Below are 24,437 nucleotides of genomic sequence, written 5' to 3'. Positions count from 1 at the left end.
CCACCTGCCCTGGCAGAGAGCAGGGGGAGTCGTCAAAGTGTCACCACATTATGAACAGCCTGAAGGCCGGGGCCTGTTGTTCTGTGCTGGGCAGCGAGGAGGGACTAATGGTGTGGCTGGTGGGCTGCCTGATGCTGTGTCCACCCACGTGTGGAGCGGGGAGGGAGGCAGGGTGAGTCTGTCCAGATGGTAGCGAGCTCCTAGAGCCGGGGGGTTGCTAATGGACCCAAGAAGAGAGAGGGGAGACCCACAGAGTGGGAGGAAACACTTGGTGCCTCTGGATCCTTCTCTCCACTTCAGAGTGAAAGACACCAGTGATGAGATGGGTTTCCAGTTCACTTTCTCATAGAACGGCCAAGAATTTGGGACTCGGCAACTGGTAGGCCATCCACTCATGTGACTCCATTTTGTGTTCATGATGATTCCTGTCCTGGCCCTTGAACTCTCGGCCTTACACACTCCTTTGGATTTTTTTTTTTTTTTTTTGCTCAAGGCTGGTACTCTACCACTGGAGCCTCGCCTCCACTGCAGGCTTCGTTGATGGTTAGCTGGAGATGGGTCTCGCGGAGCTTTCTGCCTGGGCTGCCTTCAAACCGCGACCCTCAGATCTCCGCTTCCTGAGTAGCTAGGATCACAGGCGTGAGCCGCTCACGTGAGGCTCTCCCCACGAACCCCATTTTCATAGGCCTTTTGCACAGGGTGTGGAGTGCAGAGTTCCGTTTCCTAAAGGGACCCTGATCAATTGTACGGGGCAGTATGCAGAAAATAATATGTAACAAAAACACTCAATGAGCCGCCAGTGTCCTCTCTGTGGAACGGTCTTTGGGGTTCCATTATGGATTCCCAACCAGACGTCCTCTCTCAGAGCCTCACACTTAGGGACACTGGAAACAATAAAGCCATGGACGACAAATGGTTTGATGTCAGTATAAGTCCCATGGGAGGAGGGAAGAGGGACCTGTCTCTGCCTCACTGGGAGAGACAATAAAATTCCCCATCATTAAAAAAACAAAAACCAAGCGAAACATATATTAAAAACAACAACAACAACAACAAGCAGATTCCACACGAAGCACGGCAAACGCAATAGGACCCGCCATCAGCTGGTGCTGTCGGTGAACATTTTAAGAGACTCATCATGGTTTGCCCAGCCTCTACACTCCTTGTCGGGAAAGACCCTCTTCATTTTTAAGATCCCAGGGAATCTTTCCGCACAGACTTTGGGTGAAGACAGCCAGCATCTCCCTTTACACGTGTGGACCGCACACATCAATCTCTCCCGGGACTGCCAATCAGGAGACTTGTGAGTGGCTGAGGCTGGATAGTTCGGCAGAAACCACACAATTAATTTCATTTTCGCCCTCAGCCAGATTACAAACAAAGACCCCAGAGATGTCTGGAAAATTAATTTATTTAAGAGCAATCGCTTGATAACACGCAAGATGGGAGAAGAAATGAATATGTTCAATATCTTATAAAACAGTTGGCAATCACATAATAGAGCATTCGTTGTCCATTTAGTAGCATGTCTTCTACTCAGCAAATACTTGTAAAATAGTTTATTATTCATGAACTGACATGCTTTAATTACTTTTAATGCACATCTCTGTTTTCAAGTACAATATGAGTTAGATTTGTCTATTAAAAAAAAAAAACCATTTTGCAAGTCTCCTCCTTAGGGCCTCTCAAAGAAGGATCCACAAGTTCAAGTTCTCAGTCTTGGAAAGACAACCCAGAGAAGACAGCCTCGTGCATGCCAGCACAAGCAGGAATGGCAACCCAACCTGGGCTCACCTAGGCAAAGGTCAGGCCTGCCCAGCTGTAGACTCCATCCTAAACCCAAGCCAGTCCAGACTGGAATACCTGGAATATGATTCAGCCCCCGATTCTTCTCATGAGCTCAACCATTTGACTTTGGGACAGGATGTGAGCAGGCACACAAGCAGGGGTTTGGGATGCTGTCCATTGTTGGACATGTTCTTTTACATTCTTAGCATTTACCAAGAAGGAAATACCCCTCACCCCTGAATACTAGTCCAAGGACGATAAGAGACTTGTGGCCAACTCGATAGCCCCAAGCCAACCTAGCCTAGACCAGCTGACCTCTGCCAATAGACAGATGTATGAAGCACACCATGACTGATCCTTTCAGCCAAACCATTTGGGGGGTGTTTTGTTACACAGCCAAGGTTAACTGATACATACAGCATATGCAACTTTGACTTTGGGACGTTCCTGGAGAATCTTTAGAGCACAGAGTGGTGGGTTTACCTATTGTCCTTCTTTGGAGACCATTTGATGGCCTGTGGGACTTAAAAACCCAAGAAGCTGCACAAAGTGGCCAAAGAAAGCAAAGATTTTTTTTTTTTGGTCAAATGTGAGTGCTGTGAGCACAGCTAAATAACCCCCTCGAACCGGGGGGGCTTGGTTTGCATCGAGCAGCCTCTCACCTGACCGGCTCTGTGATGTGCTCAGGGGAACGGCCACCGGAGCCAGGCACGGTGGCCATGGCTCCCATGTTGGCAGTTTTAGGCTTAGAGCTAAGATGACCTAACAAGGCGGGGCTGTTACTCGTATGAAATGCAGTGGAGACAAATGCCCAGCACCGTGGGCTCATGGTAACTGAGCCAGGACACAGCGGTGAGTCTGACCCCTCAGCCCCAACAGCCAGATGAGATGCAGGAGCAAAGGGAGCAGCAAGACGCACCCCCACCCCCACCCCCACCCCCACTGACAGCCCTTACCAGAACCAGGCACAGGCATCCCCCCCCCCCCCCGCCCACCCCGAGCTCAAGCTGAAATGGATAATTCCATGGTCTAGACTCGCCCAGCTTCGGTGAATGGGTCCTGCAGTGGGCTTTGATCTTCCACACACACTTGGCTTCCAAATGAATTATTTCTTTGCATCTCTCCCTGCCACAGCTGTGTGCCTACCTGGCCTCCTTCGTGCAGGGCAATGCATGACCTCATGCAGCTCTGATGACCTAGTCTGGTTACTGTTTTGACTCAGGCCACGGCCATCCTCCACCTGGAGTTTCCTTTCTATCTTCCTCCTTTAAATGCACTGAGAGGAACTCCTACACATCCTTCAAAACCCCCAAGGGATATCTTCTAGTTGCCTTCCCCAGTATAAGCCAACTATTCCTGCTTTTTGGTTCCATTGAGTCCTGCCCCTCCTTTAGTATTTGGGTTTGTCATAACCTCCGTGTGTTCCCTTCATCCACGAGATGAATGACAATCCCTGAGATCCCAGCCCCACACACAATCTTGAGACATAGAAGGGGCTCAGAGAATGTGGCCGGGACCAGCTTCTGAGGCCTCAGTCCCTTTGCTTGCCCTTCTTCCCACTATTCCTCTCTCCCCTCAGCCTCCATTGCCCAAGTTGCCAGCATTCTCTGCTGAAGACAGGACAGCATTTTGTAGCTCCTTCTTAGTAGTTAAAATAACAGTAATGATTAATAATAATAACAACAACAGCAACACCAACACCAAAGCCGCCAGCCCCCACCACAAGGAGGCCCAGGGTCTGTGGGAGACAACCCAGCCAGGTTTCACACTAGCTAGGATAGAAGGCTCACCAGGACACTTCTAATTAAATTCTTTTAGTGCATACACTTGACCTCATTTCAGTGATGCCATAAATCTCAAGGAAGAAAGAAAAAAAAACCCCACCTCCAATCCAAAATTTTAAACAATGCTTCTGCATTGGTTTAGAACAGGATTTCTACTTGTTTACAGCAAGCTCACCATCAGCTTTGATCGCCAAGGTGTATCTGGAGACAGGGTCACCCGAAGGCCACGGGCCATCTCAATTAAAATGTTTTCAGGGATTTCTAAATAATAAACGGAGCTCGCCTATAATTACAGATGAAATCATAATTAAAGACAACCCTCATAATCCTGTGTGTAATGTTACGGCTCGCTGTGGGTGTCCGTGTACCAAGACAAATATCTCCCCAAGATGGGGAACCACAGAAACAATTAAAGAATAAATCCTGGGCTCCTATTAACACCCAGCTCTATTAGCTGACTCGGTCATTGGTCACATTAAAGCCCCGCGGAGTTGGCTGGTGGCTTGGGAGGGAGCGGTTTGGGTCCTGTGCAAATGAAGCTGTAATTCCATGGTAAATCTCAGCTGTAATTGGGTAATAAGCAAAGTTGTTGGCAAATAAGCAGTGGGAATGACTGGTGAGAGTATCTTCTTTCTTCTTCTCAGACGGTAGCTTCTTTCTCTCTCTCTCTCTCATCTGTCCATTTCTCTCTTTCTCTCTCTGTCTCTTTGTCTCTGGCTTAGTCTCCTCTGTCTCTGTCTATCTGATTCTCTCTCTCTCTCTGCCTCTCTCTCTGCCCCTCTCTCTGTTTCTCTCTGTCTCTCTCTGTCTCTCTGTCTCTCTGTCTCTCTGTCTCTCTGTCTCTCTCTCTGTCTCTCTCTCTGTCTCTCTGTCTCTGTCTCTGTCTCTCTGTCTCTGTCTCTGTCTCTCTGTCTCTGTCTCTGTCTCTGTCTCTGTCTGTCTGTCTGTCTCTCTCTCTCTCTCTCTCTCAGCAGTACTGGAATTTGAACTCAGGACCTTACCTTGTGGTTGCTAGGCAGGTGCTCTGCCACTTGAACCACACTCCTAGGCAATATACACTATTATTTACACTTAATGAAATCACTTTAAGTGAAATGAATCCCTGACTGAATGCCCTGAGTTTTCATTTGCTTAATGTGGTCACCATGACAGACAGGATGTCAGGCCTGAACTTGACCCCTGCTCCGCTCCATCCCTTTCCTACTTCCTCTGGCCCTTCTGCAGGCTGGAGCACGTGGTGGATGACCGCTGGGGAGCACAGTGGAGACACACCTTCATCCTGTCACACCCTGTTGCCTTGACCCTGTGACCACAAACCCAGGAGGTCCAAACACCTCTGAAGACTTGGTTTTTCATAGTCACACCCAGCTGCTGGTCACGCCCAGCTGTGGTTTGCCACACTAGCCAAGGCTACATCCACATCCGCTGTACCACTGAAAATGGCAAAGTTCAAGCTGTTCACGGGGCCTGATCTCCTTTCCTTTCCCGTCTTTCTCCTCTCCTCTCCTCACTCTCCCTCTCTCCCACTTTCCCTTCTACCCTTTTTCCCTCCCTCCCTCCTTCCCTCCTTTCCTTTTCCTTCCTTCCTTCCTTCCTTCCTTCCTTCCTTCCTTCCTTCCTTCCTTCCTTCCTTCCTTCCTTCCTTCCTTCCTTCCTTTGTATACAGGGGATCCAACTCAGGCTCTCACTCCTGCTAGGCACGGGCTCTACCTCATCAGCACTTCCCAGACCTTCTCCTCTTTTAGTTTGTTTTTCAGATAAGTACTTGTGCCAGTCTGGTCAGATTTCTAGCCATGATCATCCTTCCTCTACTTCCCGAGTAGCTAAGATTCCAGGTGTGTATCACAACACTTGACATAAAAGTCCTGGTTTTCCAACTCCTTATTCTACTAGATTCCCCTCGCTTGCTTCCCGCTGTGGACACAATGCCCCTACCTGCCATGTAGCAGTGGGGAGATGTCATTTCACTGTTAGGCAATGCCGCTGGCCATCCCAGTATGCTCAGGATTGAGGATTTTCCTGAGATAGGGGACTGTCCACACTACAGTGGACGGGACCCCGGAAGCCCAGACAAGGAGGTACTCTACTGCCAAGGCTGTCGCCGGGGCTTTCAGGGGGCAATGGCAGCATTTGAGAGAAACAACTGTCCTAAAATTCAAGTTCCAAGCCATCGGTTGAAGGAATGCTCAGCCATACAGGATGGAATGGATGAGGTGAACTCTAGATTTTCAACCAACAGCCAAAGTAGTCCATCATGTCCACATGGACATTTCCTGAACCATGCAAAGTGACAGCCCCTTAAATTAACAGTAAAACTAACTTCCTTCCTTCCTTCTTTCCTTCCTCCTTCTCTTCCTTTTCCTTCTTCTCTTCTCTCTCCCATACATCCATTCATCCATCCATTCAACTATCCACTGATCCATCCATCTGTCCATCTATTCATCCATCCATTCATCCATCTATCCACCCATTTCCCCATCTGTTCATCCATCTATCTACCCACTCACCCAACCACCCATACATCCATTCATCATCTTTTCAGTAACTGTCCATCCACCATTCCATCATTCTGGATGATGACTCTGGGCCAGGTAGTGTCTTAGGCTCTCAAGTAGCTTTTGTCCTAACACAACTCACATTCTCCAGATGGGAGACCAAGTAAACAAAAGCTAAGCATACACAAGCTAACGGACGTCACCAAGGCTCTGAGTTCAAGCCCCAGTACCAGCATAGACAGATCAGTACATAGATAAATAGACAGACAGACACACAGACAGATAGATACGTGGATGCATAGATACATAGATAACAGCTAACTGCTATGTTTAAACTAGCAGAACACCTGCAAAGGGTTAAGAGAAACATTTAGAATTAAATGATGCTACCTGATCATAAATGTTGCTTTTGGAATTGGAAGCAATTTTCTCTTCCCTGCAGTCTTACAAATATGATACCCTCTCTGAAATAATAACTCTATTTTAGAAAGCCCAAGTTCTTCCACTTCTTTTAGCTCTCTTAATTTCTTACATGATTCCCCTGGTTTTACAAGTATTTTTAATAGATTGATGTTCCAGATTCTTCCACCCAGTCAAATCCTTTCATAATCAGACCCTTGTTTTTTCTGTAGGAATTTAATTCCTCTGCAGAATTGTAACATGGATTGGACTGTTCGCGTTTACATTTTCTGACATGTTTTCCCTCCCCTGAAGATTAACTTAACTATCGCTTGGTTCTTTCTCAATCCTTTTCATCTCATTTTCGCTTTAAAAAAAAGGTTCTGATTTCATTCAGTTGGGTATCTCACACGCTGTTTTCTGAACACAGAGATTTTTAAAAAAATTTTTTTTATTTGCCCTGGGAATGCAGCTTAATGCTCACCCTCTAGCATTTCTCCAGGGAGATCTTGATGATCTCAGATGTGGCTGAAATTAGCACAGGGAAGCCAAAACTTAAAAAGATAAGAAAAGACACACACACACACACACACACACACACACACACACACACACACACACACACACGCAAATTGGACTTGGTGAGCTGATCATTTTTGCAAAGATGAATCATTTGTGTGGTCATCTCAATATTAAAAATTGTCTAAAAATACTTGTATAATCAGTTAACATTAGGTATTATTTGGTAAGAACCATTTTAAATTAGCAGATCTAGTAGGATTTTACCTCCTTGCTTTAAATGACTGATTTCTCAAGACTCAGCTTAAACAGCTATGCATTGCTTCCCTGCCCTTCTAATTCATCTCCTTGTTACTCTCTTGTTCCCTACTTTCCTCTCCCTTTATCTCCTTCCTTCTTCCTTCCCTCCTTCCTTCCTTCCCTGCTTTCCTTTATCCCTTCTTTCCTCACTCTCTTCCTTCTTCCTTCCTTCTTCCCTCCCTCACATAGATCATTTGCCACCCGGCCTTCTGGATTTTTTGATTGGTTTGTCTTTGCCATGATTTTATGTTCTACGTAACGGCTCCTCCCCCGGGGCCTGACGCAAAGCATTGCTTCAGGAAAGTCTGTGGAATAATCTCTTTTTAACTATAAGTCCTGAAGGGATGGTTTTTCTGCCCAATTCTTTGCCTTGGCCTTCTATATGAACCACACTCTCCCATTTCCGGCACCTTCTTATCATTCTCCTTTCAATTTGTACTAAACTATCCTCACTACATGACTTCCAGTTTAGAAAACACACTATCTAGGCAGAGATGTCTACAGATCCTCTGTCCCTAACCCATCTCTCATTCTTTCCTCCTCTCTCTCCCCCCTTTCTCCTCCCTCTTTCTCTTTCTCTGCACTGTTCATGTGTGTGTGTGTTTAACAGAGACATTCTTATTTTATTTCTGTGCAGTACCAGGGCTAAAACTTAGAGCTTTATGCTTGTTCAGCTTGTTTGTTTGACTGGCACTCTACCATCTGAGCCATGCCTCCAACCTGGCCTTTTCTGGTTAAAAGGATTTGGGGAAAACGAATTTTAATCCATTCTTGACCAGCCTGGCTTTGAATCATGATCCAACAGATCTCAGTCTCCTGAGTAGCTAGGATCACAGGCAGGCCTTCAGTGCCCAACAGCAACCCTTTCTTCAAACAAAACTAGTTTCATCAAACCTCGAAGGCGTGCGGCTCTGGTCAGCGGGAGTCAGAAGAATCTGCCTCTGATCCTGCATCCTCTGAAGCCGTGGTGGCCCGGTCCACCAGGGTCTCCATATACCAAATGTCCATGAGACCCCTGTTTCCATAAAGCAGAGCTGGTCTGTACAGGGCAGGATGGTGAAGTTTTGCAGACCACATAGTGCAGTGTCACGGCCACTCAGTGCTAACCCCACGGCAGGAAAGCAGCCACAGCAGACAGCAATGAATGTAAAAGGCCAGGTTTCAGGAACACTTTATTGACACCCGTAGATAGGAATTTCATATGCTCTCCCTGTGTCACAATACACGATTTCCTTTCCACCATTAGCCTATTAAAAACAAGTTGAGTTGGCCTGTGGGCTAAAGTCTGCCCATTTTTGATTAGAAATTTTTTTAAAAAGAAAGAAAGAAAAAGAGCCAATTCTTGCCTCTATTTGCACATTGGGGGGCAGATGGTTTCAACTCCCTCCTCAAGTCTGTGCTGAAACTGAAAATGGTGTAGAAAAGAAAATCTATTTAGATATAATTAAATGAACACATCCCACTTGGGGACAATTAGAGAAGATGATAGTAAGTCCCAGCTCCTATCCCAATTCCCCAGTCCCAATGGAAGAAGGGGGAAACACCCCTTTTGGGGACTGTTATGACTGTAATACGCACACCAGTGACCACTTCAAGGCCCAGCCTCACAGCCATGACCCTTAGAACTCAGAATCTGGGCTGCACCCAGACAGAGCCAACCTCCCCCCACCGCTCCAGCGATCAAACTCACAAGTTCATGTTCCTCTCCCTCCCCCCACTCTCCCGCCCCGCCCTCCACCACCAGGGCCTGGGACTGGCTCCTCTCCCACTTGGCTTCTTCCCTGGGTGAAAGCATTGTTGACTTTTCTTCTGCAAGTTTTCCAAAGATAACAGCAATGCATCCTTAAATGTCTCTATCAGTCTTCTACCCTTCAAGCCCCGCTTGCTCTCCCTGTCTCAGCAGTCCACAGTTCCTCTGGCCTCCTGGACAGGAGTGTGTGTGTGTGTTTGCGTGTGTGTGTGTGTGTGGGTGTGTGCATACACGTGCTTGAGTGTGTGTGTGTGTGCACACATGTGCGTGCACATGTGTGTGCTCTTCGGCCTTATCGCATATATATGCTGATATAGTCACGTCACGTAATAGCTGAAATAGTCATTTAATATAATAGCATCACTATATTTTTTTCTTGCCATTATTCTCTTAGTGAACAAACATCACTCTCTGATTTCATAATATTCCAACTAGGAATCAACTTTGGTTTTATTTAATCATTTTTCTTTATTTTATTGAGCGCTTGTTTCTAATGTTCGGCGGTTATAAATAATACGCCAAGCAACATCTTTGTGCACAGGTGACTTTTATTGTATCTTAAATTACTTATTTATGGTTGATGGCTACAGGTGGAATGACTCTGAACATTTTAGAGGTAGCTATATATTTTTAAGGAAAAGATATTGTCAGAGTCAGTGTTGAATGATATGGTTTCTATTGACTTTCTGCTTTTTGTGACTGGCCTGGAATCTTGGTCTCTGAATTGCTTTCCCAGAGAGAAGAATACTTCAGCCTGCCACCTTTACACCGGACCGTGCACTTCCCTTCCCTTCTGAGCCCTCGGCTACCAACCCCACCAGAGCAAGTACATGGACCAACCTTTTGTTTCAGAACACAAATACCAGCTGGACCATTTATCATTTCTCCTGACCTTTCGGAGTTCGTCAACTTGTCTGTGATCTATGGCAGAAACTAACTTCTTTGTTTTAAGAAAAATTCCAGGGATGGAATCCCCAAGTCAACTCATTCACAGCTACAGTGCAAAGCGACACTGTAATAATTCACTTGGAGACCCCTGGAGAGATCAGGCAGTCAAGCTGGCTTCTTGTCGCCGGCCCCTGGCTTCCTACTGTCCTACTGCACAGGTACGGCTGGTGTCTCACGAAAAAAAAAGGCTTTTTTCTAAAGTGAAGTGGTCTCCCAGCCTCCCTTATTTAATGGACTAGTGCTAATTACCCCCTAAATGTAACTACACACACACATATGCATATACACACATGCATGCACACCCACACCTATATGCATACACCTGTGCATTTGAAAAACTCCCTGCAAATCATGTGTTGACTTCAACCCAAGAAACATCCATTTGGGCCTTTTCGATGGGAGCGTGCTGGATGGCCAGCTCAGCCTGTAGTCACCTCTCTGCAGAGACAGGCTCAGGATGGATATTGGAAGTGACGCCAGGACCTCGCCTTGTCTGGGGAGACAGCTGCCTCCTGTGTCGAGTGACAACAGGGAAATGCACTACCTGCCTTCTTTTCAGAATGAATAAATCCCAGATCCATCTAGAAAACCCACTTGGCACAGATCTCCATGCTTTCAGACATAGGGCCCTGTCACCTCCCAGCAATATTAACTCTGCCTTCCTTCCTGCGGGAGGGGGCCTGGGAGCTTTTCTTGTTGGAGATTCTAGCTGGGGGTCCCAGACAACCTCTGTGAACTCCTGGCTGCTGGGCCTGCCTGGTCTGGGTGGACATCATGGCCCTGTCTGTCCAGGGTGGGAAGAGAGGCTCAGAGCAGGCTGAGGGGAAGGGCCTGGTTAGCCATTTGTGGGAGGCCCTCAGGGGGCTAGCACCATCTCTGGCAGCCTGTGGGGAGAGCGGCGACTTACTTTATTTCCCTGAGGCTCAGTTTCCTCATCTGTGAGTTGACATTCTCACAGGTTTCCTGGGCTGCTGTCAGGCTCTTTTACTGTACTTGGCATGATCGATGACACATGCTGAGGGCTGTCGTTGTCAGCTAAAGAATGCCTTCGTGAACTCCGGTGACCAGGAGACGGATAGACAGCACGGACAGCTCACGGTCCCCACCGAACAGCACTGATGTCACCCCTTGTATGTCATGGGGGTGGAGAATGGATGTCACGTGGGCCTCAGCTTACCTAATACTCTCACCTCCTTTGATCTATTGTCCTCCCCGCTATCCTGCATTGCCTGCCAAAAATTCAGGTGAATGACCAGGCCAGGACATCTCGGCAGGTTAGCTGAGCAGACCAGGAGATACCTGAAAGACGTGTACAGCCATCAACCTCTGAACTTGGACGGCCAGCTGTCCACATAGTGCTTTCCCCAGAGCACAGACATTTCTCTGAGTTAGTGACTCTGCTCATTGGCATTGAATAGCTAGGATCAGCAGCTCCACAATTCTAAAGCCTGGAGGTACTGAGACGTGGTAGCCCATTTGGGCAGTACTGGAATGTGAACTCGGGGCCTTGTGCTTCTAAGTGCTCTACCACCTGAGCCCATCCCCAGGCCTTTTTAGTTTGTTTTGCAGATAACTTCTTTCCTGAGCTGGCCTTAGAGCATGATCCTCCTACCTTTGCTTCCCAAGTAGTTAGGATTACAGGTGTATGCTACCACGCCTGGCTGGCCTTGAGAAAATTTTGGCAGGCCAGTTCTTTTTTTAAGATTCTAAGAAGCTTTCTGTTGGTGCTTACAGGAGATAAAGTGTTACAGAAGGATCATCAAGCATTATGTACAAACTACGTATGCCAACGAATAAAACCCAAGTTAGGTATGTGTTTTAGCCACTAGTCTTGTTTTTTTTTTTTTTTAAACTAGGGCTGAGAACCGAACCCAGGGCCTTGGGCACGCCAGGCGGGCGCCCTTCCACTGGGCTAAACCCCCAGCCCCTAGCCACTAGTCTTGTATCCACGGTAAGTTCCCTGGTCTTTTCTACAGTTACATAAAGTATTAACTCGCATGGCAGGAGCTGAGACCTCTCTGTGCTATTTCTTTACTTCCTGTGACTCTAAAATTATTTCAAAATTTCAAATACAAGTCCTGTGCCCTATTCTTCCAGAAAATAACCCCAAGGTGATACACTTGCACTATAGAAGCCACTACAGTGTCCGGCCTGGGAGGCTTTAAAGCAAATCTGGTGGTGCTGTGGCTCAAAGTGGTAGGGCGCTAGCCTTGAGCAAAAAAGCTCAGGGACAGTGGCCAGGCTCTGAGTTCAAGCCCCACAATTGACAATAAATAATTAATCTGTACCCAGCTGTTCAGTGGGATAACTAAGTATAAGTAAATCCTATGAGGGTCAAGGGTGGTGAGTCACAGGGAGAGTTTGGGGCCAGTGACCTGGAAATGATATCCTTGTCCGACTGCCGGTGAGCTACTTCCTGTCTCTGTGCCTCAGCGTCTCCAGGGCAAAATGGATCCAGAGCACCAAGCTCCCTGGCTTCGCTGCTTGTGCTGAGTCTCCCCGTGTCATGTGTGCAGAACTGAAGCTGAGTCTCGGTTATGAGACCCCCAAAGTGAACACAGAAGAAGAGGAGACCCACCAAGGGGAGGCAGTTGAATGACTCAGCCGAGGGCCTGCAGGGTGGAGCTTCACTGAGTGATCCCCTGGACACAGCAGGAGCGTCCGTCCCTTCTCCTCTCTCTGACAACAAGGCTGCCCAGGAGACTGAGCTACAGATGAAACCACAGCCTGGCCTGCCACTGCCGTGACGGGTGCTCCCAGGCCTCTTTAGCCCCATAGAGTCCCTTGATAGGTTGGTTCTGGGGCCTGGCTATGTATTTCAGCCTAGGAGTCAAACCATTGAAGCTTTATCATGTGGCCAGGAGCTGCAGGTTATTGTCAGATCGTCACATCTGGACAGAGGAGGTGCCAAGGGGGCTGGGTAGAAACAGGCCCTAGGAAGGTTCTTGTCCCTTCCACCAGGTGAACAGAACAGGAAGTAGAAGAAACGGCAGGGCAGGGGACCCTAGGGGATGAACCACAGCTTCCTGCCTTGGGCATCTGTCCTTTTCCTGTATTCACACTGCAGCTAAGCATTTTAATGGATGTCTCTTTGTCAGTGATGTTCATAACCTGCTTGAAACTTGCCAGGAAAACACGGCACAGCCAGGATTTGAACCGGAAGTTGATCTGTATCTACTCAGACACACTGAATCAGGCAAGAGAATCATGGTGTCCATTTCTGGGAGTGAAATGAAGGCACCACCACCAGGAAGCCTGGTAGGATTGCTCCCTGCCACGGTAAGCATATCTTCCCATCACAAGTGTTCTGACCGCTGGGAAATTATGCTTTTCTTCATTTCCCCTCCATCTGCAGCTGTACCTGGGAGACAGGCCACTGCGTCCCTCGTACTGCACAAACAGGCTCCCTCTCTCGCATGCTCCTCAAACTCAGCACCAGATTCACAGGAGATGCTCAAAGATGTGCGGAAACTAAGAGGAAGGAAAGCTGTGGAAAGCAGAATTTGCCTATGACTAATCTTTGATCTTCCATTGAACTCAGCTCTTGAGGAAGCTCTTTTTTTAAAAAAAAAGAAAATCAATGTACTTGAAGATCAAGTGATCTTTTTTTCTACTTCGATGAGTTTTCCAGTCTTCCATTGAGATAATATATTCAAAAGACCTAGTCACACATGAAAATTCCATCAATGGGAGTCATTACGATTATTTTTTTAAAGACCTATTATCTCCCCACTGGTCACTTGATTAAGGACGCATTCCCTTGTTTAAAGTCATCAGTTGTAAGATGATAGAAAAAAAAACCACGGTGTAAGAATAGGATTTATCTTCTAGTAGCATGCACATACATCAGCTCTTTCTCCCTCCCACCCTCCCTCTCTCCTCCCCAAACACACACATGCATGAACCCCCCCCCCCCTTTCACACACACACAGTGAACCATCCGACTCTTCAAGGCTGGAATTCTTCCTCTGCTACTGACCAGCCATGTAGTCTCGGACAAATCTCTACACTCTTTGGATGTTTTCTTCCTCCTGATAAAAGGTGGCCCCATCAAACCTTTCTGCAGTGAGAATGAAAAGAGATAAAAGCCCTTGAGCAGGTGGGTTGATACGAGCTATTCTACAATCTTGCTGCCTTTTCTTGCTCATATCTTTGTGCCCTGCAGGAAGGCCTGTAACTGCATCAGAATGCTTCAGCTCAGTGTTTGCAGACGCCATTTACCATCTAAGATGTCTTCTGAGTGCATAGCTCATAGCTTGAAACCAGAGGTGAGAGTAGAAGAGGGAATAGGACCCAGATGGCCTTTACCAGGGGCTCCCTGTGTCTCTTCCCCCCAGATCTGGACACCCAAGAGGACGAGTCACACTTGGTGCTCATGGCTGAGTGCCTGTCTCCCCCTTCCTGGTAAACAGGAGTGTAGGAGGGCGTGGAATAGAGACCTAAACCACAGCTGCCATCCCAAGTGAGCCAACACCCCTGTTTGGGCACCAGACTTTTCATTATTTCTGCTTGAATCTAAGATCCAGTTGTGATTAATGACATCCTGAGGTCTCATGTCCCCATGCAGAAATAAGGTCATGGTGAAGAATATGAGGTCGTTTTGAAACCCCGGTGAACTCCAGGGGCTGGAGCAGAGTGATCATCACTCTGGTTCTGCCTCATCTCCTTCTCTGTGGCCTGTGACTTCAAGGCTGGGGGCCGTCCCTGCGACTCAAGACTTCCTTTCATGCAAATCGCGGTAGCAGGGGTGCAGGGCAGCCTCCCCAGAAAGGAAGCGGAGGGTGAGGCCCACCCGGGCCTCACTGGCCCTACTTTCTATTTTATAACCTCCTTCTATTTTATAACTGCCATGGCCCTGAGCTGAGCAGGGGTTTGCCTGTCTTCCAGCCTAATCCCAAACCCAGAGGAAAGGCTGGAGGTAAGCCTGGAAGAGGCTTGTCATGTCTCAGGCATTCATGCACCAGAGAGAAAAGGCACAGCTTCTCGGTGCTGGGGTTGCTGCAATCTATGTCCGACACATTTGTCTCCAATTTGCCTCTCCCTAGAGGAGGTGGGGGAGGGGGTGTCTGTGGGACTCGGCTTCATAGAGATCAGGGACCACCAAGCAGACTGGAAGGGCCTGAGCTAGCAAGTAGGCCCAGGCCACCTATTTCTAGACAGCCCAGAGTATCAGAGTGGTCCTCACAGCCAGATGTGGTCAAGGGGAGGGGTGGGGGTGAGGAGCAGAGGAAAAATAGACCAAGAGCTGGGAGTCCTGGTCTTCACCGGGAGTCTGGGAAGCTTTGTGGGCCTTTAGCCCCGGTTTTGAGGTCTCTCTTATGGGAAAGAGGGGTCCACTGTCTCTCTACTCATCTTTGCAGGCAAGCTGGTGGGGGAAAGGTTTTATCTTAGGGCTGTCACGGCCTCAAGCTTGCTTCTAGGAATAAGTCCAAACCTCTCCAGCCCCATTGCCATCCATCCCTCCAGAAGAAATGCACGGACGATGCCGGCGGAGGGGATGGATGAATGTCCCACTGGCTGGGCTGTGGTGGATTAATGTCCCAAGAGACTCCATGCTGTGTGTCTGGAGAGGTTCTGAATGCAACGCCACGCACTCCACCACATCTGTGCATATGCCCTTGAACTTGGGACACAAAGACACACCGAGGCTTTGAAGTCAGACCCATAGCAGAGCCCCAGACCCTTGCTTCAGCATTGGCAGAGAGGGGACCCGACAGCTCAAAAGTCCCATCGCTTCTGCTTCCCTAGGTTCGCCAGCATGGAGGCCTCCAAGCTTCTCAGAATACAGGGAGAACGTATACATCTCAAGGCATCAGCGTGGCCCCTCAATTCAGTGGAACAAGTGTCCTGCAGCCACAAGCCAGCCACGGGCCACTGTGCATGTAAAGTTCCCTCTGCTGCAAAGTAAAAAAGGTAGAGTCCACCCTGCCAACTCCCAGGCATAAGAACACAGCCTGAGGGTGGAAAGCATTCACACCGCGGCCACGAGTCCTCCACTGCTCATTTTCTCTGATGCTACTGGCTGAGATGGATCGCCGACACTAATAAAGTCCTGCGAGCGTCCATCTCTCCCGGAAGCTTCATCAGTCTCCCTAAAATCTTGACTTAGAAGGTGGTCTGCCGACTGCAGGAGTGCAGCCGCAGACACCTGCTTCCTTCTCCTCAGCCAACACACTGGTTATTTCCTCTCACACTTGTTTCGAGTGGAGGAACAAGGAGACCAAGATGAAGAGAGGTGTTAGCAACGTCAGGATGGCAACAAGGAAGGAGGCATTCCCTGCCCCCCCCAAGGTGAAGGATGAAGAAAAGGGCCCACTTCACCCTTCCTCCCCATCAATTCCCAGAGCAAAAGAAGGATCCCTCCACCCAGGATAGAGACTCAAGGGACAAGTTCCACACATGGAGTTCTGGGACACAAGGTGACTTCTTCTCTCAGAGCCGGCCCCTGTGTGAGCCAGGGTTGGGGAAGGGGGGGAGAAGGGAGGTTAATAGGGGTATTTAAAAGGAAACCTTTGCAAGAGAGCGGCTGGCAGTGCCCAGCGGGCCCGTCTGATGCACACGCACCAGCTTGATGTGGTAAGTGAGGCCCCTGTGAACATGCTGAGGAACAGAGGCTCTGAGCCTCCCAGCCTGGGTTTGAAAGTATTCCTCTCCAGCCAGCACCAGGCGGGGAGCTGTTGAGTCCTAACCACTTCAAGCACATTCCGATTTTGAAAGCAGCCACATGAAAAGTGCAGAAATCTAAGCCCCCTCGAGTCCCAGCCCAAGAGTAACAGACTGGGGCTGAGCACGCCGGGCAGCCTGTTCCACAGGCCCCACGCGTGTCTCAGCCGCCAGAGAGCATCGGTCGGTGGAGGGGCCACAGGAACTTCTGGTTCAGCTCGCATCTCGCTGAGGGCTAGGCCACAGTGGATTCTGCGCACGCCTGGAGGAGCACAGCTTTCATTTCTGCCTACCTGGTCTCACCCATCTCTAAACTTCCTGAGGTTTTTTGGGAGGGTGCACTTGTGAAGGTGATAGCCATTTGCTCACTCCCTAATGCATCTATTCGTCCATCCATCCAACCGTCTGCTTTTAATCACCCAGCACAACCCATCCACCATCTCCAGCCCCATAAGATGCTGAGTTACCATGTCCCGTGTCTTGCCTATAAGCCCTCCACTCTGACCCATTTCCACTGGTCTTGGTGCTCATTCACCAACTCCTAGTAATTAGCTATTGGTGGATATGGTCGATGAACCCACAGGCTTCCGGTATCACCATTTAAAAAGATATTTTTTCCCCTCTACCTTTGGTGAAAGAGAAGATATGAGAGGAACCATGATGAAATGTCTGTGCGAAAATCAAAACACAGTGCCACTGGACGCCTTGAATTCGTTGGCAAATAAATTCAAAGCAGGCCACAGACGCCACGGTGGAATGTTTGCGCCAGCCTGCAAGCCTGATCCAAAAGGAGTGCACTTAGGGACATTTTTATATCGCAGGGTCCTTGACCCTTTAGCCCATTCCAAATAAATGTTTGAAGCAGGCCTCCCTGGGATTTGAGGGGCCTGCCTCAGATCTGTCATCCAAGAAAGGAAGGCCATGAAACGAGCTAATGTTTACCCAGCCATCTGTGGCCACCATTTTTCCGTCTTTCTGTCTCTTGAAAATACTTCCCCTGGGAGAAGACTACATTACACAAGCCGGAGGGATCTTGGGAAAAAAAAAAAAAAAAATATATATATATATATATATATATATATATATATATATATATATATATAAGCTTAAATGTGTGTACCATAAGAGAATCTTTTTTAAAACTTTAGTTGGAAACCAAACCAGTCCAGGCTGAGTATGTATGTCCTAATGGAGAACGAGATTAGAACAGGGTAGCTCCACTCACCCGTGAGTCAGTAGGTGGTGAGACAAGTCTGGGCGCCATACTTAAAATACTATGGAATGAGGGTGACCTTGGTGATGGTTACCATGACATTGAGAATGGGAGAGACACACCTTCCGTATTAGTTTCCTAGGGTTTCTTTTAAAAAGTTGACCACACAACTTGGGGGTTTCAAACAACAGAGATGTGTTCTCTTACAGTGCTAGAGATCAGATACACCAAGCCAAGGAGATGTTCCAGAAGAATCCTTCCCTAGCTCCTGGGAGTGGCAGGCGATCTCTGGCCTACCTTAACGTCTGAGGGCATCACTCTTGTATTCCACCTCTGTCTGCATGTGGCATCTCTCTCCGTACCTATGTCTCATTCTGTCCTTATTAGGACATTAGCCATGGAGTTTCACATCCTCCTTAATCCAGTATGCCTTTGACTGAACCTGGAATCCAGTATGGCTTTGGCTGAGCCTGGTTCTATTTGCAAAGACCTGACTTCCAAAGGAGGTACATAGGAGGTACTAGGCTCTAGAACTTCAGAACTCGGGGTAGAGGGACCCAATTCCACCCACAGGAGCTCCCACTGATGGTGTATCACATGGCGCTGTCTTATTGGTAGGCCCTATAACAAGCCTGGCAACCACAAGTTCTGCTTGAATGAGACGGCTGTTTTTGTAGGTTACAGATGACCAGTGTATAGAATAGCTGAGGAAACAGAGAAATCCCTATTCTTCAGGAGGTGGAAGTAAGGATGGTTTCTGGCATGGAACAGATGCTACTAAGGCCTATCCATCCTCACTGGGAGACCAAGATGGAGTTATCTACCACTTCGGAGCTTTAAATTCCTCATATATAATCAGGAATGCCTTTTTTTTTTTTTGGTAAAATGAGGCTTATGTGCATAAATAGGATAATCACTCAAGCCAACGATTTGTAAGCAATGATTGCAATTTTGTAACAATTTGTAAGACAGAGAGAGCATCCGTTGGCCATTAAGAGGTACTGTGTTTATTATTAGTGTGGTCTGGGAATCTGTTCTGGGAATCACTTGGGAGGGATAGTATTGGTAAGAATAATCCCCCTGGGATCTGGGATCCACCCACATTGTTGAATTGAAACCTCTGGGAGGAAGAGCCTGCAAATCTAACTTGTGCCCTGGTGAGGCCGGAGTTGGAGATCACTTTTGGACAACTGAGTCCTAGTGAAGGTAAATCTTCCTTCTCTTTCAACCAGACACAACAGCCTAACTGGGGACCAGACAGCCATCCAGACCTTGTGCTCACAAAAAGTTCAGAGACAACGGGGAAGAACTGGGGGAAGGGGGCACCTGTCAATCAGCCTTCCTGGGAGAAGGGAAATGGGGGAAATCTTTCAACATCTTTAATTGCATGCTCCTGATTCTTCTGTTACATGAATGGACCCAGACACCATGCATAAAATCTTCAGGTTTAATAGCCCATGTTCCCTTCCACAAGGAAATGGAGTCCTTTTGCCTTGCTGGAAGAGAGGAAAAGAAACCAACAAAATCTCTTCCCAAGTTTGTCCTTTCCCACCTACAGATGCTCTCATTTGCTTTTCCTTTGACTTGTTCCCTTGCCTGATTACCATTTTTCTCTCTTTTGTCCAGACCTGAGGGGCCCTTGATTTTCAGTCTGCTTTGGACATGAGATGCCTTCTTGAAGACTCTTCCTGTCTGAAAGCACATAGGCTGTTTTATAACCTCCATAGGCATGGCAGCTTCAGGGGTTCCTGGACAGGAGGAGGCCCTTGCTGTTTTGAACCCAAGCTTGACTCAGGGTATGATTTATGTAGTCAGGAAGCCCTTCGAGCTACCCAAACAAGGACCCACCTGTGCATCAGGAGGAGGCTCCTTGCCTTATTGCCTGTCACCTAGCCCTAAGAGTCTGCTATCAGGCTGCTCTGGGTCTGGGGTGAAGGCCTGGATGACTGAAAGTGGCCAAGGAAAAGAAAGTGGGTGTGCTACTTGAACTCGAGCATGGGGCCACAGGAACACAAATGTGGGAGTCCCATCCCTCACCACAGATAGGTAGAGATGTAGGAGGTAGCATGCTCCTTCTTTTCAGGAGAAAATGGTGACCATTCTAAGTATATTTTCTTACTCAGATCTCACTGCCTGTGAGGTAGCTGGGTGTAATGCACAGGGATCAGTGGATTCACAGATCAGATGACTTCATCGATCATTCATGGAGAGAAAGATGGATCGATTGCTCCCTCACCACTCCCCTCCCCATCCACGTTCTCTCTTCCCATTTTATTTCTGCCTGTGTCACCATGTCCCCTTGAATCTTACTGTCCTCTTGAGTGAGGGAAGACAAAGTAGAGCATAGAGCAACGTCACCTGGGTAGGAATAAATTGGGGTGTCACTCCAGGGATGCTGCATGGGCACAGCTTAGTGTGTCCTATAAGCAAATCCTTGTGCTTTGCTTGCTGCATAGGAGAGGATGATGGAGTGTGGGGAAAAAGTAAAAGATGGGCAGAATATGGGTGTGTCTGCCTCCCACCCCCCATGGGTGGATGGATTCCCGAGCTGCAGGGCTAGAAAGCTGGAGAGAAGACATGAGGCTATTACAGGACTGACCCAGACACACACACACACACACACACACACACACACACACACACACACACACACACACACACACACACACACACACACACACACACACACACACACACACACACACACACACACACACACACACACACACACACACACACACACACACACACACACACACACCCTCAGTCCTGACTTCACTGAACTATGAATCTCTGGAGGGAATGACTGTGCCCCGTCCCTCTCCTCATTTCCCCAAGCACAAGTTTCTGGCTTGAAAGTCCTCTGATGCTGGCCCCACACGGCTGTCTCCCTCTCCTCTCTGCCACCCTCCAGTCCCGTGTCTCTGTGTCTCTCTTCTTAGAAGGCTTCCGATAATTGGATTTAGGGTCTAGAGACCTCATCAACACCCATTTGGATCAGGTGGGGTGACTTGGGGGAGGGAGGGATTCTCCATGCAAAGGCAATCTAAAGGACTTGAAAATACAGAAATTGTAAATGGCAGCACTCTTGAAGTGTGGTTTATGCCTCCCCGACCCCCCAATCACAGCTTCCCCAGTGGGGTTGGCTCTGCTGATCACAGCCATGTAAAGCTATTGGCTGGTCCAAGAACAGAAGGATACCAGTGTGACACATGGCCCTACTAACAAAAATAATTCTATCTAGGAGAATCCAGGAAAGGTTAAAAAAATAGTTGCATGTGTTGTCTAGCTGAGTTTGTAATGTTTTCACTCCCTAAATAGGACTTTCTGTGTAATGCTGGGGAAGAGAAGTCAAAGACAGGCCCCCCAACACCTACAGAGCTAGACCAGGAAGACAGCAAAGGACTAGGTGTATGAAAGCTGCAAAGGGGAATTTGTCTATCTACTTAACGATGGTCTTAAAAAAAATTAAAAGAAAAGTTGCAAATCAAAGAAAGAAACTGTTAAAAAAAAAAACTTGGCCAATAGATCTTTACTACAAATATAGGCTCACAATACTGTCTTCAAAAAGTACTGTCTTCAAAATGTAAAAGTTCATCTGATCATACAAAATAATATTTATCGCAATAAAAAAAAATGGTAAAAAAAAAAAAGAAATAAAAGGTATACAAGTCCACATAACAAAAAAAAAAAATAATAATATTTATCGAATGAACTCCAGAAAATGGTAACAAGAGGTTTGGTTTTCTTGTTGTTGTTGTTTGCTGTTTCTGTTTTAATTTTGTCTTGTTTGTTCATTTATTTGTGTTTGGGGATGTGAGAGGAGGCACGGAAATGGAGGGGCAAAGGGTGAACAATGCAGCACTGGAGACTATGTTGAACATGAACTACACAACTTGTGGGTGGGGATGGGAGGGAAAAACTGGGAGAGGGTGAGGAAATGGGGTCTTATTGTCCACAAGGAAATGTACTCTATACCTAACTTATGTAACTGTAACCCCTCTGCGCATCACCTTTTCAATAACAATATAAATGTTTTTTTAAAAAAACGTTTAAGGTTTTAGAATCCACCCGTGTGCCTCTTACCATCCCCTGAACATCCTGTCTCCCTCCCTCCCTTGCAAACTGAACTGTTTGTGGGGGGGAGGTGGTGAAGGGAGAGGGGAGGGGGAAAAAGGGGGCGTGGGAGGAATGAAGAGAAGGGAGAGGGAGAAGAAGATCTTCTCAGCCTACTTTTGGGGTGCTGGGCCAGGCGCCTGGGAAAGGCACTCGGGGATGCTGATGGCCACTTGTGGTTGGGTTATGGATTTACCCTGCAACACTCAACCCTTTATTCCATGACCCAAATCATTCCAGCCGAGTACTGGCACCCCATCATGACTGTGTCAATGCGTGCCTCCCAGACCAGTATGAGAAGGGGGAGAGAAAAAGAGAAAGAGGGTGGGGAAGAAGAGAGAGGGAGAGAGAGCAGAGGGACAGGAAGAAGAGGAGGAATGGCAGAGGAGAATGGCTATCCAGGTGGCAGAAAGGACGAAGGCTAGGAAGACAGGAGGCAGAGCCACACCAGAACCTTGAGAACCTTGCACTTAGCTTCTGCGTTTACTCAACCATCTGCAACCCAGCAGACAGGAGAGAGGGAAGCCGGGCCGCTGAGCAGAGGGTATTAGGCAGATGTTGTCCCTAATCCCAAAGCAAATCATTGAGGGGCTGCCAGGAAAGATGAAAGGAAGCCCCCAAGGAGAGGTGGAAAACACAGCCACGGTTTAATAGAAGAGGCCAGAGGTGTAACTAATAAAAGAGAGAGAGCCACGGGGCACTAAAGGGGCTCTTTAAGGTGATCTCTGCTATACGCAGTTCACTGAAAAGGGTTTTGTACATGGGTTGTTTGTATATCAACCCCCCCCCCCTTAACTACCTCGAGAGAGCTCGTCATCCCAAGAAATTTGTTGTAGGAAAACCTATTGAACACTGATCACCCAAACTCTATCCCAGTGTATTAATTAGAGAACTTTTCTCCTTTTTTCCTTCCTTTCTTCTCTCTTTCCTTTCTTTCTTTTTCGTTCCTTTCATCCCTCCCTCCCTCTTTCTCTTTTCTTCCACCTTCCCTCCCTCCCTCCCTCCCTCCCTTCCTTCCTTTCTTCCTTCCTTCCTTCCTTCTTTCCTTCCTTCCTTCCTGTAGAGCACATGGGCAGCAAAGATGGCGCTGGGAGAGAGTAGAGTGGGCAGAGCCCAATTGACCTTACGATCAGTGCCTAACCAGCCCGTGAAGGTTTAGGTGCATGACAGGGTGTGACCTTGACAGTGATTGGTTCTTCTTCCTCCCTTGCCATGCCACCCACCCTTTTTGGCTTTAAAAAGGGCTGCTCTCTGTTAATAAACTAGTTTTCTACCTGCTGGATTTGGCTCCCTGCTGTGTCTGATTGTTTCCCGGGCAGAGGGAGGCTGGGGAACAGGCGAGCGCCGCACTTACCTTTCCTTAGACCCCGTCTGTCTTTCGGGGGACAGACAAAGACCCAACTCCTTCCTTCCTTCCTTTCTTCCTTTCTTCCTTCCTTCCTTCCTTCCTTCCTTCCTTCCTTCCTTCCTTCCTTCCTTCCTTCCTTCCTTCCTTCCTTCCTTCTGCTCCTTCCCGCCTCTCCTCTTCTTCTTGAGCATTAGGTATTTGTAATTGTCTCCTAAATTGCACTTCCTTAAGGGCTCTGATGTAATGGAGGAGCTCAGGTGCAAATCCTTGACTTAGTGTCTTCCATCAGAACTTTTCCACAGATATCTCTGCTTTCTCTTTGGTTCCATAAGTAGCCCTGCCAGGTGATTTTCTCTGTGTGCTGATTGTACCCTATCCCCTGGAGCAGTGTTTTGTCCCTCTAAGCAGAGTGATGATAGGGATTCATGAATCACAAAGTTGGTCTCAGCATGGACATCCAGCTGTCAGGTGAGCTCACAGGGTTATACATTTCTTCTTCTTCTTCTTCTTCTTCTTCTTCTTCTTCTTCTTCTTCTTCTTCTTCTTCTTCTTCTTCTTCTTCTTCTTCCTTCTTCTTCTTCTTCTTCTTCTTCTTCTTCTTCTTCTTCTTCTTCTTCTTCTTCTTCTTCTTCTTCTTCTTCTTCTTCTTCTTCTTCTTCTTCTTCTTCTTCCTCCTCCTCCTCTTCCTCTTCTTCTTCCTCCTCCTCTTCTTCCTCCTCCTCTTCTTCCTCTTCCTCCTCCTCCTCCTCCTCCTCCTCCTCCTTCCTCCTCCTCCTCCTCCTCCTCCTCCTCCTCCTCCTCCTCCTCCTCCTCCTCCTCCTCCTCCTCCTCCTCCTCCTCCTCCTCCTCCTCCTTCTTCTTCTTCTTCTGCAAACCCCTGGCTAGCAATGGCCATTACTAAGTAGTAATTCAGAAGTGTGCCCTTGACTCTTCACCCTCTTTAAGCCTGAGACCAAAAGGTAAATAACTATCTATTGCTAGCTCACACCTATAATCCTGGCTACCTCGGTGGCTGAGATCTGAAGACTGAGGTTCAAAGGTTTAAAGACAGCCTGGGAGGATAAATCTGAGATTTTTTTTTATCCTCATTAACCAGCAAAATAAAATCCAGAAG

The 24,437-nt window shown here is 47.7% G+C and overlaps 1 long non-coding RNA gene across 1 annotated transcript in view; it reads right to left on the bottom strand.

Annotated features, from left to right (window-relative positions):
- The window catches only part of LOC138826685 (uncharacterized), a 601,987-nt gene extending 578,006 nt beyond the window's left edge, over positions 1–23,981 (bottom strand). Inside the window, exon 1 of the long non-coding RNA XR_011371811.1 lies at positions 23,812–23,981. This is a non-coding gene — a long non-coding RNA (uncharacterized lncRNA). The remainder of the gene's footprint in view (positions 1–23,811) is intronic.
- Between the last annotated feature and the right edge of the window lie 456 nt (positions 23,982–24,437).

Source organism: Dipodomys merriami, unplaced genomic scaffold (genome assembly GCF_024711535.1).
Source record: "Dipodomys merriami isolate MVZ:Mamm:240054 unplaced genomic scaffold, mDipMer1.0.p SCAF_148, whole genome shotgun sequence".
Taxonomy (NCBI): Eukaryota; Metazoa; Chordata; class Mammalia; order Rodentia; family Heteromyidae; genus Dipodomys; species Dipodomys merriami.
Note: the sequence above shows the minus strand (reverse complement) of the source record. Positions and strands in the feature narration are given on the sequence as shown.